Source organism: Muntiacus reevesi, chromosome 5 (assembly GCF_963930625.1).
Source record: "Muntiacus reevesi chromosome 5, mMunRee1.1, whole genome shotgun sequence".
Classification (NCBI taxonomy): domain Eukaryota; kingdom Metazoa; phylum Chordata; class Mammalia; order Artiodactyla; family Cervidae; genus Muntiacus; species Muntiacus reevesi.
The window spans coordinates 47,081,374-47,089,415 of NC_089253.1; the positions used below are offsets into that span (position 1 = coordinate 47,081,374).

Consider the following 8,042-nt stretch of genomic DNA (forward strand, 5'->3'; position numbering starts at 1 on the left):
GCTGTGAGTGTGGGGACAGAAGCGGCCGCGAGGCGGCGGTGCAGGCTCACACATCAGCGGCCGGGGTTCGCCCACGCGGCATCCCGGGTCCAGACGCGCAACCATAAACCGCGGTGGGCCCGGGGGTCACAAGGGAGACAGGGCGCTCGTCTGAGCCTCCCAAGGTGCCAGGTCAGACCACACTGCAGGTTCAGCCACTCACACCCACACCCACCCCCCCCAACACACACCCGCCTCCCCACCGAATCCCAAGGCGTGGGACCTATGTCATGTCTTCTCGGCAGGAGGATGGCAGCCTGTGCCACCAAAACCTGGACTTGTGCTTCCAGTCCAGCCTACTGCCTCCCCAGACAGTCCTCCCAAATTCTGGGTCTTTTATTGAGCCGCATCCGCCTTCAAGAGGAATAGGAGACCCTAACAGCCGGTCATTAGCATCTCCATGCTGTTCACTGAAATGCTAAAGGTCTGGGCGTGTTGCTGCCTCTGGGCTCAGCCGCGTAGGGTCTGTGGTTCACCAGAGTACCCCATCAATGTGGGTTGTAATAGGCACCCTAGTGTCCTGGGGTCCTTAACTGGTGGGGATCTGGGCTGGGTAAACATTCTCAGAAGCTGGTCATTTCTCCACACCATACTCTGGGACCCACACGAGACCTTGGAGGTGCATTTCCCAACTGACAGAGCCCCCTGGATCTGCTCTGGAGCCCATGCGCTGTTGAGTGTGGACCCCACTGCACCCTAGAGTCATAGCCCCAGGTCACCAAGGCGGGGGACAAGTGGGATGGGGGAATAAAGGGCCTTGTATCCAGGGGTGACAGGGACCTGATGGAGAGCCTGGGTGGGGAACTGCCCTAGTTCCAGAGGGACCCTTCCTGCACCAGACCACTGGTGACACAGTGCGCAGGGCAGAGGATCCCAGGGTCCTTGCTGCTGCATCAGGGGCCACCTCCCTAGCTGGTCTCACCCCAAATAGGGCTGAGTGGTTGTGGGTGTGGAGACAGAAGCAGCCGCGAGGCGGCAGTGCAGGCTCATACATCGCCGCCCAAGGTTGCCGCGGTGGGGTCTGCCCACCACGGGATCTGCCTGCGTGGCATCCCGGGTCCACCCAGGCTGGATACCGCAATGGTCCACAAGGGTCACCAGGGAGATGGGACACTTGTCCGAGCTACCCCGTGTCACCCCAAGTCGGCCTGGGCTGCACTGATGAAGTTGGGAAAGGAGACAGAGCACTCGGGGACAACGAGGGGTCCCTATACCTGGGGCGACGCGGAGCTGAGTTCAGAGAGAGACTCTTTCTATGGGACCTTCGGCAGCCCAGGGTGCTGGGCGCCGCCTTGCCGAGGGCAGGAGGATTTCGGGGGCCTTCTCTCTTCGTCTTGGGCCGACCCGACAGACCCATCACAGTCCTTGAACAGAGCCCAGGGCTGCGGATGTGGGGACAGAAGCGGCCGCGAGGCGGCAGTGCGGGCTCACACATCAGCAGTGGGGTTCGCCCACGCGGCGGCCCGGGTCCGTGCGCGCCCGGCCAGAGACTTCAGTGGTCTGCACAAGTCATCGCGGCGACCCATGAGGGTCAGAGAGGGAACGGGCACTCATCTGAGCCACCTAAGGTGCCCAGTTGGACCACACTTCAGCTTCAGCCACAGGTCCCTCTCCCCCCCCACCCACTGAAGTCTCATGGTGTGGGACTGAAGTGACATTTCCCTGGCATGAGAAGGGCAGCCTGTGCCACTAAAGCCTGGACTTTGTGCTTCTAGCCCAGTGTACTGTCTGCCCCCGTCCCCGCCCCCACCCCAGAGAGACCTCCCAAACTCTGGATCTGTTATTGAGCTGCATCTGCCTTCAAGGGGAGCCTCCACCCCTAACAGTCGGTCATTAGCATCTCCATGCAGCTCGGCTGTTTGAAATGCTAAAGATCTGGGCGTGCTGCCGCCGCTGCCGCTGGGTTCAGCCGCGGCTGGTCTGCTGGTTGCCGGAGCACTGCCACCAAAGTGGGTTGCAGCAGGCACTCTAGGGCCCTGGGGTCATTAACGGGCGGGGATCTGGGCTGGGCGGGCGTGCTCAGTGGCTGGTCATTTCTCCACGCCACGCTCTGGGACCCTCACCGTCTCAGGGTCGTGGGTTTCCCGACCGATGGAAGCCCCCTGAGTCTGCCCTGGAGCCTGTGTGCCGTTGGAAGTGGGCCCCACAGCACCCTAGAGACGTGGCCTCCTGTGACCAGGGTGGGGACAAGTGGGGATAGGGGAGTAAAAGGTCTTGTCTGGGGGTGACAGGGATCTGAAGGGGAGCCTGGGTGACGCACAGCCCTAGCTCCAGAGCGACCCCTCCTGCACCAGACCCCTGGGGGCACAGGGCCCCGGGCACTGCCCGCCCAAGGCAGAGGATCCCGGGGTCCTCCCCGCTGCACCAAGGGCCACTCCCTGGCTGGTCGCCCCCCAAATAGGTCTGAGTGGTTGTAGGTGTGGAGACAGACGCGGCCGCGAGGCGGCAGTGCAAGGGCGAAAGTCACCGCCCGCGGCCGCTGTGCCTGAGGAATGATTACGGCCAAATGTGGGAGTCTGCCCACGGCAAAGTCTAGGGTTTTCTCACATAAATCTGACGGTTCACCCATGTCCAAGGCTGGGATTTTTCCACAGAGATCTGGGGGTTCACCCATGGTCAAAGCTAGAGTTTTCCCACAGAAATCTGGGGGTTCACCCATGGTCAAGGCTAGAGTTTTCCCATGTAAATCTGGGGGTTCACCAACAGCCATGGTTGGAGTTTTCCCACACAAATCTGGGGGTCCACCCACGGTCAAAGCTGGAACTTTCCCATGTCACTCTGTGGGCTCACCCAAAGTGAAGGATAGAGTTTTCCCATGTAAATCTGGGGGTTCATCCATAGCAAAGGCTGGCCATCAGGCATGTCCAGGAGAGCAGGGTCATCCCAAGGCCCTAACTGAGGTGCACTCAGACCTGAAGAGCTCTGGGTCCCTTGCTGGGGCATGCCCCCCACCTCATGGCCCCATCACCGTAGACGTGGTGGCCAAACCCTCCAGACTGCTGGTTCCCAAAGACCCCCATGAGGCCTAGGTGGTAGCCCCAGGGATGGGGTGGCTGGGGGCTCAAGGCTCTGTTCTTTGTCTGGACTCTGGATGTGAGCTGCGGCTGCAGCGGGCGGGGAGGCTGTCAGGCTCACCGCCCCGGCGCGCCTGCGAGCGCAGAGGACAGAGGCACGCCTGGCCCTGACGTGGGACCGACCGTGGGGGCGACGGGACGGGGCTCCCCGGCCACGCTGGAGACCCTGCCTCACTCAGGGTGCAGTGCTCACAGCAGGCTCCATTGGCCAGATGGCCCTCAGGCGGGAGAGTCGGCCCCCGCCAGCCCGCGAGACCCGGAGAACTTCCCTTGGCCGCCCTGAGCCCCGAGGCCCGCACCCCGCACCCCCACACCGCGGGCTCTGGAACCACGGTGTGGTCTCAGCCACAGCGGCAGAAGGAGGCGACTCTGAAGTCCCACGGGGCATCTGGCGGCTCCCGCTCAGATCTCTGTCCGGGGGCAGCGCGTGCCCCTGGGGGCTGGGCGGCAGCCGCCTGCAGGACACGGTGTGGGGGGGGGGCGCTCGGGAACAATGCCAGAGCCTCCCCACCGGATGCCAAAGGAGGGGTGCGGGGATGGCCCTCTTTGGAGAATTCCAGGACGGGTGAGGTACGTGCGCTGGACCGTCCCGGGTGGGGGCGGGCCTCGCGGGGGCCCCCACACGGTCCCCGTGCTGATTGGCTGGTCGGGCGGGGGCGGGGATGCTGGGCGGGGCCGCCTCCAGTTAGAAAAAGCCCGGGCTAGGGCCCGAGGAGCAGGGTGTGGGAGGGGGGTGGTGGGAGGGATGGGGGGGCACGGGGGAAACTGGGGAAGCGGGGGAGCGGAGGGGTAACCGGGGGAATATGGGGAAGTGGGGTGCAGGGAAGTTTGCGTGGGGTGGGCCAAGGATCACCTTGGACATCTGGAGCCTGGCAGGAGCGGACTTGTGAAGGGGCTGGCTTGGGGAGGGCCGCGGGGTGCTCGGGAGCCTTTTGGGGATCATTTTTTGCTCCCGGGCGCCCCGCAGGCCGGGCAACATCTGCGTGGGAGGGTAAAAGACCCAAGCTAGCTGCGTGGAGGAGAAGAGGGGGGAGCCAGGCATTCATCCCGGTCAATTTTGGTTTCAGGTCGTGGCGGCTGGTGGACAGGGGAGCTGCAGAGAGGCTCGCCCGGGAGCCGGGGCCGTGGAAGTGTCGCTGGCAGCCGTGGGCAGGGGAAGACAGCGCTCTGCCGGCCAGGTGAGTCCCCTTCTCCTCCCTGGGTCTTGCTCTCCTGGCCTCCTGCAGAAGGAGGTTTTGGAGAGCGAGGGCCAGCGAGGCGGAGAGGCTGACCTCCCGGCAGAGCAGCAAGACGCAGGCTGGTCAGGCAGCACAGGTGATACCGTCTCAGGGGGAGCTGAGACAGAGCGGGCTGGGGGGCCGCAGGCCGCCCCAGGTGGCAAGGGCATTTCCAGAGAGTCCGGCGGGAGCTCAGGAGGCAGGGCTGCCAGCACATGTAGGGGGCACCCAGGTCCCGGGGTGAGCAGGACAGGGCGGGGACTCAGGACAGAGGGGTTCCCAGCCGCCACTTCACCCACTGCAATTCATTTAGGAGCAGGTTACAGGAGCGGCTCCGGCCAGGCGTTCTCAGGCCTGAGCCGGAGCCTCGAGGGCTGGAGAGAGAGAGAAGGCAGCGCAGTGCGCGGGCAACCGCGGCGGGATGTCACCTGGGGGGCGGTGGCCGCAGGGACAGGCCCGGAGAGATACCCGCAGCAGGGAGGCTGCGCGGGCCCAGCCCGCGGACGCTAGCCCCACGCGGCACTGCGGCCTGGGGGCCACGCGGGAGGGCCCCAGTGCACTTAGGGACACTGGGGACACTTGCCGCGAACCGCGGGCCCCTGGGACGGGCAGGAGAGACAGGACAGCACCCAGGGGAGCCAAGGACATGGGCGGGACCAGGCTAGGCGGGGCGGGGGGGGCGGCGTGAGTGTGCATTCTCGGGGGGGAGGGAGGTCGGGCGCAGGCAGGGGCAAGGGGCCGGAGCCGGGCACCGAGCTGGTGGGAGGGGCACTGGACTTCGAGCTCGTGGCCAAGGCGGGCTTCTGCGGGCGATGACGGAGCGGGATCGGTGCCTCTGAGCTCGGACCAGAGACGATGGTGAGTGTCCAGCCCGCTGCCCTCCTGATGCCCTCGGCTGCCTCTGCCCACCCAGTCAGCGCCCCCCTCTCTCTCTCCCTGCCCACAGCCACGTCTTAGTGGGGTGGTCGTGCCTGCCAGTCACGGAGGCCGGGCGGCCAGGACGTGCGCAGAGTGATATGATGTGGTCCGGCGTGATGGAGAGAGTAGGTGGGACCGTCCAGCCTACCAGGTGAGCGCAGACGCGGGCTGTGCCCCCAGCCCGGGCCCTCCGACCCGCACGCGGCCTCACGCGCGCCTCTCTCCTGTAGAATACTGTCAGCTGGCCCCGCGAGGAGTCGGAAAATCTCTGTTCTTTTAGTCTCCTGAAGGAGCAAACACAGTACTGCTGCTCTTCAGACCCCCAGAACCCTCCAGATGACAAGGTGAGAGGTCCCTGCCACACGCGGGGGGGCGGCTCGGGCCCCAGGGGCGGGCACTCACACTCTCCCATCCCCGCAGAAATGGTGCTACCCAGATCATGCCTGGGACTTGGAACACGGACTTCTTCAAGTCTTTCTAGCTCTGACTCGAGAATATGCTGCATTTTGGAACCACTATACACCTTAACTCAGGAACCAGCTCTGGAAGGTACTTGCCTCTCAAAGCCCCCTCTGCCCAGCCTGTCCTGCCAGACCCCACCTCACGCCTCGTCTCTGTTCGCAGGTTGATCTAAAGGAACGGACGACCCACACCACCGGAAGAGCAGCCCCCGCGGCGACACCCACCCTGGCCCGGCGACTCCATCTCTGCGGCCAACCCCTGCCACAGCCCCAAGACCACCAACAGCCTCCCTCCCTCCTTTTCCTCCTTTTCTGTCTCTATTTTCTGATCTTTGCTGTCCTTTGCTCAGGAGACTCAGAGCGTTCAGAGCCCCGTTCCCCTCGTCCCTCTTGAATTAATTTGCACTAAAAGTCGTTTGCACTGGTTGGGGTTCTGGAGCCAGCCCTGGTCTCTGAGCGTGTGTAAGCGTGTGTGTGTGCCCACTGCTGAATGTGTAGGCCTCCTCGGCCCGTGCCCCCCACCCAGCACCCCGCCCACCCTTGGGGGTGACTGGGAGGGGGCCCGACTGAGGGGCCCGAGTGCGAGGGGCCCCGCCCTCCCACACCTAGTCTGGAGGCTCCGAACATCAGGAGCACACCAAGCATTTCACTGTGTGTCCATCTCGCTCATGTCCCTCCCTGCCAGGGCCTCCCCAGAAGCCCTGGATTCATCAATAAACTCAGTTACAGGAATTTGTCTCAGGAGTCTTGCATTTGGGATGAACGGGGAGGGGGCTGGGGGGGAAATGGGGCCAGGGGACATGAGAAGGCACGCGGGCCGCAAGGGGCCAGACACATGGGTGGGGACACACGGGAGGGGAGGGGGACAGCCTGGGGCGGGAACACAGGGGGGCCTGTGGACCCGAGGGGTGGGCCATGAACGGGCCGGGGAGGGGTGGGCCATGAACGGGCTTGTGACACGGGGGGGGGTCCTGTGGGAGAGGCGGCCGAGGGGGCCGGGACTTCAGGGACTGCGGCAAGCAACACGTGGGGACTGGGTGAGGGGCAGGAGGACCCGGGGACCCTGCAGGGGGAACAAAGGGGCCGTCAGCCCTGAGAGAGCCCCTCCCACCCACGATACCCAGGCCACCATGAGCCGCCAGTCAGACCCCCAAGTCCTGAATCTAAGAAGCTGCTTTCTAGAATCGTCCAGGAGAGTGGGCTTGACGTGGGATCAGGCAAGCCGCAGAGCTGGCAGGAGGCGGGCCACGCCTCCAGGAAGCCCACCGCCCCCTCTCATCCCCAGCACTGCAGGCCCAGAGTGCTGGGCTGGGGCACAGAGGCCCCCTCTCCCCATCCTCTGCTGTGCTGAGCGGGGAGGGGGCGCTGAGGGGGGCTACAGGCAGGAGGTCCGTGGAATCTGCTTGGCTGCAGTGGGGGGCAGAACGGGGCTGGGGGCTGAGCGCTCATCAGGCGGGCAACAGTGGGGAGCAGTAGGAGGGGGTGAGGCTGCGGGAAAGGGGGGCATACAGAGACAGCCTTCCCCGGGGCCGCGTCCTGCTGGCGTCTGGCCTTGGGGTGCGCCTGGGGTTCACGGGCAGCCCCCGCCTGCGTTTGGGGCCCCTGTCCGGGTACGAGGCAGCAGCTGGCCAGAGCCGCCCCTGCCTCTGAGCCCCCACCCCCACCCCAGGCCTCCCAGCTCCTGGGCGCCAGGCGCGACGCTGGGAACCCTTGGAAGGAGGGCTGGGTCCTTGGCCCCTTCCCGTGCTCAGGGCAGTCAGGAAATGCCTTGCGGGCCGACTGACCGAGAGGAGATAGCAGAGGCCTGGGAGACCCCCAGCTCGTGCCTTTCCCAGCGTCCAGGCGGCCGGCCCTTGGCTGCCCTGGCTCCAGCCCCAAGAGTCGCCCCCACCCCCCACACACTCCCCACGGGCTCTGTATCTGGCCTCTCTGGGCCCAGCTCCCCCCGAGCGGAGACGTGCAAATTCCAGGGCTGCAAGGGGGGACAGTCCCAGACCAGCCGGCCGGGTGGTCGGCACCGCTCGCTGGGATGAAGGCATTTCATGATGTTTCCGCCCAGGGCGCACTTGGGGGCTCCTGAAAGCCTCCTACCCCCCACCCCTGGGGGCTTTCACGAGCCCCAGTCGGCAGCTCACGGGCAAGACCTGTTCCTCCCTGGGCCCACAGCCTGCTGGACTTGCCCCTGTGGGCTTTGCCAGCAGGACAAAGAAATCTAAACTTGTAGTCTCTGCGAGCCTGTCTCCCCTGGAGCTCTGCAGAGCCGGCCTCAGAAGACAAAACCCAGTCTCCCGGGGCTGGAGGTGGTGTAGTGGGCGCCACAAGAAGCCCCAGGG

At 65.2% G+C, this 8,042-nt stretch overlaps 1 long non-coding RNA gene across 1 annotated transcript; it reads left to right on the top strand.

The window, feature by feature from the left end:
* The first annotated feature begins 3,920 nt into the window (after positions 1-3,920).
* Positions 3,921-6,441, top strand: LOC136169853 (uncharacterized). Its single transcript, XR_010663447.1, has 5 exons — positions 3,921-5,188; positions 5,277-5,399; positions 5,479-5,592; positions 5,669-5,797; positions 5,873-6,441. It is a non-coding gene; the product is annotated as an uncharacterized lncRNA (long non-coding RNA).
* Positions 6,442-8,042: the final 1,601 nt, after the last annotated feature.